This window comes from Microtus oregoni, unplaced genomic scaffold, assembly GCF_018167655.1.
Source record: "Microtus oregoni isolate MIOR12 unplaced genomic scaffold, Mior012 000028F_ref0000031, whole genome shotgun sequence".
NCBI lineage: Eukaryota > Metazoa > Chordata > Mammalia > Rodentia > Cricetidae > Microtus > Microtus oregoni.
This window is the reverse complement of record NW_024543087.1, coordinates 29,392,309-29,404,662: the sequence shown is the minus strand read 5'-3', so window position 1 is coordinate 29,404,662 and position 12,354 is coordinate 29,392,309. Positions and strand designations below refer to the sequence as shown.

General features: G+C 38.2%; 1 non-coding gene across 1 annotated transcript; it reads left to right on the top strand.

The window, feature by feature from the left end:
* Nucleotides 1–11,290: 11,290 nt before the first annotated feature.
* On the top strand, nt 11,291–11,449 carry LOC121464598. Its single transcript, XR_005976541.1, has one exon. It is a non-coding gene; the product is annotated as a U1 spliceosomal RNA (small nuclear RNA).
* Nucleotides 11,450–12,354: the final 905 nt, after the last annotated feature.

Below are 12,354 nucleotides of genomic sequence, written 5' to 3'. Positions count from 1 at the left end.
TTGATGCACTGGAATGCTGAGAATTATTCTAAGTTGCTCCAAGTTCTTTTACACTGTGAGTTTAAACGAAAAAGGTTGCTACATCAGACCTTAGCTATCTGGTTAGCTTGGCCATGTGATAAAAACACATTAGTGCTAGAAAGAATGGCGCCTGATGAACATTTTCCCAAACACTGGCTATCTATCTGAAAACATCCCATGAGAAAATATGGAATTCTTGCTGGCTTTATAAAATACGAACAAAATAGCTTCCACTTTTTAAGAATGTAAAGAATTCCTTGTTTTCTTTGTTCTCTTGGCAATCAGTCTTTTCTGAATTCTAAGAGCTTAGAGAATTAGCATATTTTTAATCCAAACTTTGAAGCATCCATCTCTGCGCTTATTGTGGCAGGAAGTTCCTTTCCCCTCTCAAACACACTTTGAACAACAGAAAAGAATCATCTGGGAGTATACCAACCCCCATGCTGCTCAGCAAAATTAACACTTTACATTTTATTACTAATAAGATATCTTTAATAAGCCCTTAAGTGGACTAAGGATATAAAGTGCATTGATCTCTTTGTAACTTCTTTCTTCTCAGGGGTGTAAAAAAAAAAAAAAAAAAAAACTTAAAGAAGAATTAAAACACGGGCAAAGCTACTAAAGTAGGTTTCCTTTCTTTTGGGGACAAAATGTATTTTAATAGGCAATGCCTTGATACTTTTGATATCTTTGATAGATGACAGTATGCTATCAACTAGAAACAGCCATTAAATGTTCTGATTTCTCTCTAGAACTTCATGTGATACCTAACTGCCTTTAAAGTGATTATTCAACTCTAGGAACTTAATTATTGTCTGCTTTAAACAAACTTACCTCTAATGGCAGATCATTGGCCAACACATTTGTTTTCTCTAGCAGCTGGGCAAAAGCAACAGAATGCTAGTCAGAACAATACTGATGAGAATTTAATGGGGTCATTACTTCAGTTCCTTGTATCTGAAATTGGTTAAAGCTAGGTCTTGTAAGAGCTCAAGCTGTAGACTACCTGACATCTTCAAAGCCATTCCGTTCGAAAAGATATTAATAAATATGACTCGATAATTGAAACACTGATATGGTTTTAGCTTTCTAGCTTATCAGAGTGTCACCACTTTCTGTTCTCTGAGACTGAGTCTCTATAGATTTCACAATGAGGGGTCCTTTCCATAGCTTCAGGCCCTGTAAACATCACTTCGGCAATTGAAGTCACTGCCCCTAGCTCCCAGGCTGCCCTGTTTCTTTTCTCTCTCTTGTCTTTCTTTTCCCTAATATGCAGACATCTTCAAACCACTGACCTAGATCTTTGGCTGTGGTTAAGGAAAGCACTGTTATGTGCCAGATCAAGATGCTTCTTAGGCACTATGTGCCTGCTCCATCTGGCTTACTTATCCTAGGACTGAACTTAAATGTCAGGCTTTACCCTGATTCTGCTCTGGCCTGTACTTAATGGCAGGCAGGTAGCTTATAATGATGATCAGGGAAGATGACAGAAGAGGTCCCCCCTACTCTTCCCACCCCTGAGCTCCTATAAGAGGAAGTACCTTCTGAATAACAAACCCCTTCCCCTTACATCACACTGCACATACCCTTGCGTGAATGAGGACACATCTCAAGGGAATTGAAATCTGAACTCTTTCTTATGCACGTAAGCACCATGGCAACATAGTTTATCGGAATCATAAGAATAATTTCCACCACTCTAACGAAACACCAAAAAGTCTAGCGTGACTTTTTTCCATTGAAGCCACTTCTGAATTATTTTTGAGCAAAATGTTTTCGTAACTGGGAAATGGTTATTATATAAAAAGTATCCAAATTATTTTTATTGTAACTAGGCTATAATATAAAATGTCTTCTTAAATTTCCCCAGATTATATAGAATAGCAGCTACCCATCTTGATTTCATTCTTCCAAAGAGATTCCCAGAAGTACACACACACACACATACAATATACACGCATGAAAAGGCCAAAGAAAAAGGGCATTTCATACTTGCACATAAGCAAACATTTTTCACATGCTGCTTATCAGATTGAAGGGGCCGAGTCCCATTCATCGGGAACTCGACTCGGGAAGCACTCTACTACTGGGTTGCTTTCCCAGCCCCCATCACTACCTCCGTTGATAGTTGTACCAAGCTGCAAATATTTACTAAAAGTTTACCTTTCCGTTTTCTATTTTTCTAACAGAAAAGTCTTCTCATTCAGTTCTCATTGACCTTCACTTTCTTAGAAACTCTCAACAATATCTAATTCAACTCAACACAGAAATAGTATCCGATTGTCACTGATAAGAGGAGCCGAACTGGCAAACTGTTCAGGTGTCCTGCCAAACTCACGCATAGACATTACAGGAAGCTTTGGCCATTCCTCAATTGAGTGCACTGAGGCTCTTCAAGGAAAGCAAAAGAAATGTTGTCTGCCAGAAAGAGTTCTTCCCTGTGGACCAAGTGAACAGCACACTGCTTCCCTGTTTTTCTATAATTTCACATCTAATTTCTTATGACAAATTCTCTCTTTTTAAAGTAATTTTATTGACAAAGGGTTTCAGACAATATTAAATGAAGTAGAAAATGTTTGTGGTTCATATTTAGATGAAAATGCATAATAAGTCAGGTTTGAATTACACTTCCCCCTTTCCTCCTCCCAAACACGCCCACATCCCTCTCCCTGCTCTCCTGCAAACGCAGGCCTCCTTTGCTCATCAGTTGTCATCTCACACATGTGTGCACTTGTGTACACATATATGTTCTCAACCATAACCTACTGAGTCCATACAACGTTAGCTAGATAGACAGATAGATAAAAATAGATAGAGATAGACATAAATAGATATATTCAGAATTGACCATTTGGCACTGGACAAACAGTTGGTATGCTCTCCCAGCTTTACTCAGTTGTCTGTAGTTTATTGTGACTGGTTGAGCCCTCAAGGGCTTTTCTGCAAGTAGTTCACTGGTGTCCTCCTTGTTCAGCTCATGAGCAGTTATGTTGGTGAGACTTTAAAAATTTATCTTTTGATGTTTCTAGGAGGCACAATCTCACAGCAAAGTACCTAATCCTTTGGATCTTAGAATCTTTCTGCACCTTGTTCTGCAATGATCTCTTGAGTTTTAGGTGCTGGAGTATTTTGTAATGTATCCACTGGGACTGGGTTCCACAGCTCTGTATGTTAATTGGTTATGGTTTTCTGTATTGGTCTCTATTTCAAAAAGAGGTTTCCTTGATGAGGGTGAAGACTACACTTCTTTATGGGTATTAGTACAAATATTTACTAATTGTTATTAGGGACTATACTGATTTAATAAGTAATGGTTGTAGATTCTCCTCCAATAACAATGATTTCACTAGAACTGATTAGCTAATTGACATTTCTCATACTAGGCATGGTGACCCCTCATTGAGAGGGTCTTAAGTCCAATTAGAGAACCTGATGTGGGATTTTCTTCTGTATGCTGTAAATACCATTGATTAATAAAGAAACTGACTTGGGCTTGTGCAGGAAATAGAGGTAGGCAGAGAAAGTTAAACTGAATGCTGGGAGAAAGAAGGACAGAGTCAGGGAGAAGCCATGGAGCCACTACCAGAGACAGATGTGCTAAAATTTTGCTAGTAGGCCACGATCTTGTGGAGATGCACAGATTAACAGAGATGGGTTAAATTAAGATTTTAAAAGTCAGCCAATAAGAAGTTATAGCTAATAAGCTAAGGAGTGGTTTAATTAATACAGTCTCCGTGTGACTATTTTGGGGCTGAGCAGCCAGGAACCAACAAACAGCCTCCCTACTACAATTGGTGTGCCAACGTGGGCAACTAAATCCACTTAAAAACCTGACAAGGAATTCTAAATACAAAAATACAGAGTTTAAGACAGCTTCTTGCTGTTTGCTGGTGGCGTGTCATGGCTACTTTAAGAGAGGTTTTCCTGAATCAGCCGTAGCAGAAAACAAGCCACACAATTTTGAAATGTTGGCTTTCTGGGCCATGCTGCCAGCATGACCTCTGGCTCTTTCAGGAGACCCACTGTGATGCTAAAAATGGGACAATGTACCTGGCTCTCAGAGGCAGTGAACAGCTCCACCATGCTGGACTGGACAGGGCAAGGAGGTAGTGCTGTATTTCCCCTAGCAATGACGCCACTTAAGTTCATAACAAGGGCTTAGCATTTTAAGAAGCACTTCTGGTCAGAAAATAATTACAGATACACAATAAGGACAGATTAAGACATAAAAGGCCTCAAAATGAGACACGGTGTGCTTTAAAAATGTACATAGGCTTGGGCAAGAGAAGATAAAGAATTTAGAGAGTCATAAAAAAGTAAATGGGTTTTAAAACAAAGGTAAAATCTTTAAAGAGACATAGATTAAAAGAAGTAAAAAAGAATAAGCCATGTAAAGATGGAAAGTTCACAGAAAGTCTGGATTATGTATATTATTATTAGAGCTAAGCACATCCAATAAGAATGAACATGCAGTGTTTATCCTTTGGGTCTTGGTTACTCCACTCAATGCAATCTTTTCCATTTTTATCCATTTATCTGCAAAGTTCATGATTTCAACTTTTTTATTGCTGAATGGTATTGCATTGTGTATATGTACAACATTTTCATTATTTATTTGTAGATTATAGGACATTTAAGTTATTTTCATTTTGTAACTATTGTGAACAGAGCAACAATGAGCATTCTAACAAGTATCTACATAGTAGGATATTAAGTTCTTTAGATATATGCCAAGGAGTGACATAAATCTAATCATATAGTAGATTTATTATTTTGATAATTCTCTATACTGACTTCCATCATGATTTTAACAGTTTGTAATCCCATTAATAGTAAATGAGGGCTCCCTTTTCCCCATATCCTTTACAGCATTTGCTGCTAGTTATTCCATTGATTTTTGCCATTCTGATTAAGATAAAATCTCAAAGTTGTTTTTTGATTTGTATTTTCCTAATTAATATTGATACGGATATATATATATATCTCCCCATTCTGTTTTCTTCTCTTCAGTATTTAATCATTTCGGGGTTTGGTTTCTCTTGCTGTTTTAATTCTTTGTATTTTGAGTTATTTGGGTTTTTTGTATGTTTATTTTTTATTGACTTTTATTGAGCTTTACATTTTTCTCTGCTCCCCTCCATGCCTCTCCCCTACCCATCAACCCTCCCCCAAGGTCCCCACATTCACAATTTACGCAGGAGACCTAGTATTTTTCTACTTCCCATGTAAATTAGATCTATGTGTGTCACTCTTAGGGTCCTCATTGTTGTCTAGGTTCTCTGGGATTGTGATTTGTGGCCTGGTTTTCTTTGATTTATGTTTAAAAACCACTTATAAGTGAGTACATGTTATACTTGTTTTTCTGGGTCTGGGTTACCTCACTCAAAATGATGTTTTCTAGCTCTATCCATTTTCCTGCGAAATTCAAGATGTCATTTTTTCTGCTGTGTAGCACTCCATTGTGAAAATATACCACATTTTCCTTATTCATTCTTCGGTCGAGGTGCATTTAGGTTGTTTCCAGGTTCTGGCTATGACAAACAATACTCTGGATATTAAACCTCTGTACGATGGATACTGTGAGTTTTGCTAATCCCTGATAATCCCCTTCTAAAGTATGTAAGTAAGAAAAATAAAGTGAGTTACCTAGGCACAGCACATCAGCTAGATGACTTACATCAAATTCACTGGATTATTCATCAGAATTTGTATAAAATTAGGGTGTCAAGTGCAGGGGGATGCTGTGGAATCTGAGTTGAAAAAAAGAGAAAAATGTGTCCCAAAAGAAGATTGGATGCCATAGCCATCTGGATGAAGCTGGTGGGGTGAGAAGAGGTTAGGAATGTTCAGATGGCATGAGGAGTGATGAAATAATTGCTTTTGACTAGCTTTCAAAGCACAAATAAAAAGCTGCTCGTCAGTCATGTGAGGATGATTGTTTGAAGGTGGAACATTCCTGGCAGGATACAGTGTGGAGCAATGCTTAGCAAACAAACAAACCCAAAACAAAACAGCAACCACAAAAAACCAAAACGTCCAAAAGTTAAGATCTCAAAACACACAGAAAAAGAAGGAAAGAACGGCAGTAATACCGTTGAGTTACACAAGGATCCTCTGTGAAACACTGAAGTGCAAAGACAGTTTCTCAGCATTTTCTGCTGTCTCATCAGGATTTTTGAGAACACTGAATTCAAGTTTAAACAACCACAGTCACCCCAGCCGTCTAGAGGACATAGACAATAAAAGACTCTAGCAACTGTATGAAAGCAAGAGGAATGGCTATTGAAAAGGGAAAGACAAGACTGCCAGCCTTCCCTTAACTGAGTGGATGAAATCGGGGGCCTAGAAGAAGTTCTCAAGATTAGCAGTGCGTTATTAAGAGCTGTAGGAATCAAAGGCTATTAATAACCACCACTCATAGTCTTAAAGACTGCTTTACTGGGTAAATGTGTTACAAGACGAATGACTTTATAATTTTATGTGTAACTCTGTATTTATTAGTAAAGGTTCAAATTATTCTGATTATCTTTGATTGAATGTTGGCTAATGGACAGTAATAATATCAAAAAAGTTTTATATGTCATATATTAAAAATTATGCCTATACCTTTAAAAATCCATAAAAAGTCTAGAAAGGAAACATGTCTCCTTCATCTACTTAGTCAGCTCAGGTTACCATAACAAAGACCACACACTGAATGGCTGAAACCAACAATTATTGACTTCTCAATGCGGCAATCCCAGCCTCTAGAACTGTCCCAACATGGCTGGGCTCCGGTAAAATTCTCTTGGTGACATTTAAATAGTGTTCAGAATGAGCTCCTATCCCTTCCAGCTCTCATAAAACAAGAGTGCCATCAAGTGCACCTTCATGTCCTTTTTTATCTATGACTACCACCCTGAGCTCACACGTCCCATCAGCAAAACCACTAGACATATTAAGTCATGGGACTTCAATATAAAAATCTGAAGTTGAGGGGTCAAATATTTAATCAATGCATATAACATATTTGAGTATAGACCTAGATTTTTTTAATCAAAACTTGAAACAAGAATATGATGTACACATACTTCAGAAGTAAAAAGAAAAAGGCTTTTAACTTTAAAAGTAGGCCATAAGGCATCTTTCCATGTCCCAAAGAACATGCAAGAAATGACTAAAATTCCTGTGAACACTGGATAGAATGAGAAAAGGAGAGCTGAGTTGCCAGTTAGGTCTGCATTTAAGAACATGTAATAGAGCATATAGTCACAAACATTTCAGAGAACCAGAAGCAGAGGGACACCTCTCAAGGAGAAAATGACCATCTCCTGCTGCATAATATGAAGAAAATATTAGCATGAAGAAATGCCTGCTGCCACCACGAAGGAATACTGACAGGCATTACATCTTAAGGTGGCTCGCTATCCAGGACCGTGTGAAATGAATCTGTGCACAGAACCTCTGAGTCCCTGTGCCATCTTAGCTGCTTGTTAAGGGTGCTTAGCCCAGACCTGTGAATCACTGGAATAACTGCAGAAATTGCCAAAATAACCTCTGAGAAGCAGATGGTTCAGAAGGCTTCTGTCCAGATGCCAGAACCCCATATGCTTGCCAATCTGTGTTTCCAGCATGCACCATTATACTTAAAATCATATTTTTCCTTTGGCTGCCATGTTCACTCTAGCATGATTAACAAGATTCTAATATTTTTTTAGAAAACAAGAAACACCACAGCCTGTTTGCCTTGTGTTTATAGAAAGATAAGTGAAAAGTAAGTGTCAGACACCTCCAGACCTCCCATGCAAGGAGCAGCTTGACTATTTTGGAGTTATCACTGTGAAATGTTTTCGTACATTTTTATTTTGACAGTGCCATTGTCCCCTCTGGGCTTCCCAAGCTCCTTAGCACAAGGAGGGCTGCTCCCTGGTTTCTTTGTGAATCTCGGTAATCAAAACAAAGTTGTTTGCAAAAAGAAACTCATTTTAAATATTTCATTTGCAAGGACCCGAAAAGTGTATGATTAAGAAGTATATTCCTTTCTTGGGAACAACACTTAGTTTTCTTAAGTCAACAATACTCAAGCACCAAAGCAATGAAAGGTTTGCTGCCATGTCAAAGGTTGAACGTCCTTTGTGTTCACAGTATATGCACCTCCAGGGATCAGCATTATCTGGAGAAATGAACCATTTCCCAAGACCATGATGACTGACCACTTTGCAGCTCAGAGACACTATTGCTCAGGGCTCAGTCTTCATGCTCCAGGCCCAGGTGGCTTACCTGCCCTAGGCTCTAACACTATTAGCTGTTAAAATGTCCCAAAGTTCACAATTCTGTATAAACACATAATGCCCTAGCATAAGGTTCTGAAGCTGCCAATTACTATAAATAAAATTGTCACACTCCTTCTATACTCTCAATATTCTGAGAATCACGTCTGTGGGTCATCCCAAGAGAAGAGGAGTACCTGTAAACACTCAGCTAACAAACAAGAAACTAATGATGCTTTCTACGTAGGTGTTCTGCAATTATAGAATGATATGTTGGCTATATTAATAAATCTGAAATGGCATTGTTGGGTTTCTTGTTTGATGTGGGGAGGCAGGATGTTTAGAGAAATTGTGTTTCATTGAGATTTATGAATTTGACTCTGCAAGTCAAAAGTCAGCGTTATAACACTTTAATCACAATTTTATCATCAAATTTGGAAAGATAATGACTTCAGTCAAAATAAACTTTGAAACTGCTTATTCTTTTTTCTTTTTTGTGTGTTTTTTGGTTTTTATATTTTTTGTTGTTGTTGTTCCCAGTAGCTATCTCAAAAACTGACTGGGAAAATAGGAGAAAAAATAATAATGTTTAGACACAATGGGTAGATGTGGAAGATTTTATCTTCTGAGTAGATAATATTTTGAGGCAATCTAGTCATTGGACAACATTTAAATATGTTGAGTGTGTAAGGAACTACTTTTGTGTGTCTAACATAAAGTCAACATTAGGGATGAAATTTAATGAGGAAAATGGGAGCACATGATTTCTACCCCCACGTGCATCTTGCCTCCCACTCTCGTGTTTACATTCTATTCGGACTCTTAAACATTGATGAATTCAGAAAGAACTTTCATGCTATTAAATTGAAGTTGAAATTTAGTAATAGTAGATATAAACACGTACATCCCTAAGCACTTTTTCCCATGGTATTTCTTCTTCCCATGGAAGAGATAGGAAATCTGGAAATCAGATGGTAAACAAAGAAATGTTTACTTTGAAGACTTAGCATTAAAGAGACAACCTCAATAACTGAAAATGAGGTTGCCTCAAAGTGAAAAGTTTCTGCAAAACAAAGAAAACAATCAGCGCAGAGAAAAGGTCGCTGACAGAGTGGGAGAAAATCTTTGCCAACTATATTGACTATGGGAGATTAGTAGCTGAAGTCTATGAAAAACTCGAAGCTCAAAACACCGATAAAGCAAATTGTCCATCATTAATTATACATGTGCTACTTCACTGAGTAGATTGTTCTCAAAGAAAGAAATACATGTGGATATTAAATATTTGGAAAACAACTGAATAATATTAGGGAAATGAAAATATAAACTGTGCTGACTCCACCTTTTCCTAGTCAAAACGGCTACCATCACTAAGAGAACCAATAAGAAGTGCGCATGAGGATGTGAAGGGGAGCCATTATTCACTGCTGGTGGGAATGTCGATGGTGCAGCCACTCTGAATGTCAGAAGCAAGTTTCCTCCAAAAACTGAAGATATAGGTCAGCTACATTACTTCTACAGACCCAAAAGGATGAACCAGTCCACCACAGAGATTCTTGCACATCCATATCTATTACTGTACTATTCACAATATGGAAAGTATGGAACTAACTTACATGTCCATCAAAAGATAAATCAATAAAAAATTCATAGTAGAATTTAGTCTAGCTGTAAAGAAGAATAAAAGTATGACATTCCCAAGAAAATTAGTGGAACTGATGATCATTGTATTAAATGAAACAAATTGCACCCAAAAAAGAGAAATATGTTTTGTATCATATGTGGAATCTGAATTTTGCATATTTATTCATGTCATGTGAACGACATGAAAGAATTTGGTGGTCTGTGTGAGGAAACGATAGATCTAAAGCAAGGAGGAGGGATAACCAGAGAGAAGAGTAGAATAAAATAGAAGGGTAGAAAGGGGGATTACTTAGGGGTAGAAAGGGGACCAGCAAGGGATGAGAAATAGAAAGAACAGTGGGAGTTAAAGGACAAAGTGTATTGATGCATAAGTATGAAAGTGACACAATAAAACCCCTTTCTTTGTTTACTAACCAAAATATTCTTTTGAAAAGGTTTTTCAGTAGGTATAAGGTAGATTTCAGCAATATACATTATTTTGTCACACCCCAAGAGCACAATAAAAAAAATCAACAAAGACGATCTTTCAATGAACACTTGGAGCCTCAATGTTACATATCTCTTTCCAAACAATAAAATATGTAGATATAAGTCACCAGGGTATTCCCAGAGCCATGGCACGTCCCATGATTGGGTATTTCCCTTGACAGGAAGCCTGCCGTTTACCATGGCTTCTAGTATTTAAATCACTAATCAAATGCAGGCGTGTGGGAACTAGAAAAAGAGAAAGTGTGAACCTTTGTGAGTGCTCCAGCAACCCACAGCGAGGACCCATGGACCACTGACACAGATGTTCCGCAGCCATTTGGTAAACATCTGCTCACACTATGCAGATGTTGGGCAGAGCTTTACAGACACGAGGACAGTACTCTTTGACAAACAGTTTGAGGCTTTGCTTAAATAAAAGACTGGTTCAAAAATTCATACACGTTCCCTGTAAAAAGTGGAACTAGGGTTGAGGATGTAGAAAAGTGAAACTTTTGCCTGGCATATTTGGGCCTGGGTTCAATGCCCTTTACTATAAATATGGAAAATGAAAAGAAGTACAAACACATAACTCAGTCAATGATCAAATGAAGAAACTAGTCACATCTAGCTATAGATACACACAAGATTCATATTTTTACGATCTGCCTCAGAGATGAAAACATTTCAGCATTGAAGTACTTCAATAGGAGGATAAAATTGTTCAAGATATCTACCATCTTCAAGCTTTCCTCAGAAGAGCCAGTGATGTATTATCTTCACTTACCATAAGAACCTTGCATAAAACCCTTGGAGATATCCCTCCTACCTCCAATATTTACTCAAAAACTGAATCCAATGTAAACTTCAAAAAGAATTTACGTATGCAAATCACAAAGATCAACAGTAAGATCCTTACCTGGCAGGGGAATACCAGGATCGTGAAGATAGTTTTCTCAGGGTGAGGCTCATGTATTGCACTCGGGGTGTGGTGAGCTCCAAGATGTCCCAACGTGCAGGAAATTCAAGACATGATCTGTGGCAGTAAGAGAACTACATTCACACTCTCCCCTGTTGAAAAAAATAATCCATCATAAAGTGCGGTGAACTTCTTGACCAGCAAGAAAGAACAACCACCATATGAGGATTTTTCTCAGATCACGCTTTAATGGATTGGTTGAGGGAGAGCAGAAAGCGAGGGGCCCCTAGAGCACTAAAGCAGCTGCTTATATAGGGAGTAGGCACATGGGTCGCCCTGTGATTGTTGCCACCATCAGCTGACACCAGACTGCGTCAGGATAGGCCCAAGGGCCCTTATCCATGGCGCATGCGGGAAGCAGGGGACACGCAGCTCCCAAAGGCATAGCCAAATATGGAGTTGTTTATTTCCAACAAGACAGGATGTCATGTCGGCGCCATCTTGTAATGGCGATCCTGTCCGGCTCCCTGCAATAAAGTTATACCTTCATCGATAATAGTCTTAGACATCTAATTATACATAGGTATAAAGACATACATGGATCACTCATATTTCTTTAACCTTATGTCTTAAATACATGTTGTAAATGATTGTTGAGATATGTACAGAACATGGCTGCTCTGAAAGTGACTGCAAACACATCTCATTGTCACTTTACGAAATATTCCTGCTGCCATTTTAGGTGGGCTCAACAACAGCAATTCGGAAATCCTGACCGAACTGAGAGCTAAAGTATAGTAAGGAAATCTTCTAATACCATGGTTCTCGATATGGGACCCCAGAGAGCAGTCTCAGCCACAGCTGGGAATGTGTTAGGAACTCTAGGGTGGAGCGCAGACTATGAATTTAACGAGGCCCCCAGGTGGTTGCAATGTGCCCACAAGTGTGAAAACCACTGTTCTTTATTGAGCCTCATTTTTTTGTATATGTTAACTTTTTTTTACTTTTACCTTTGAAATTCTAGGGACTAAACTCAAGACCTTGTATATGTTAAGC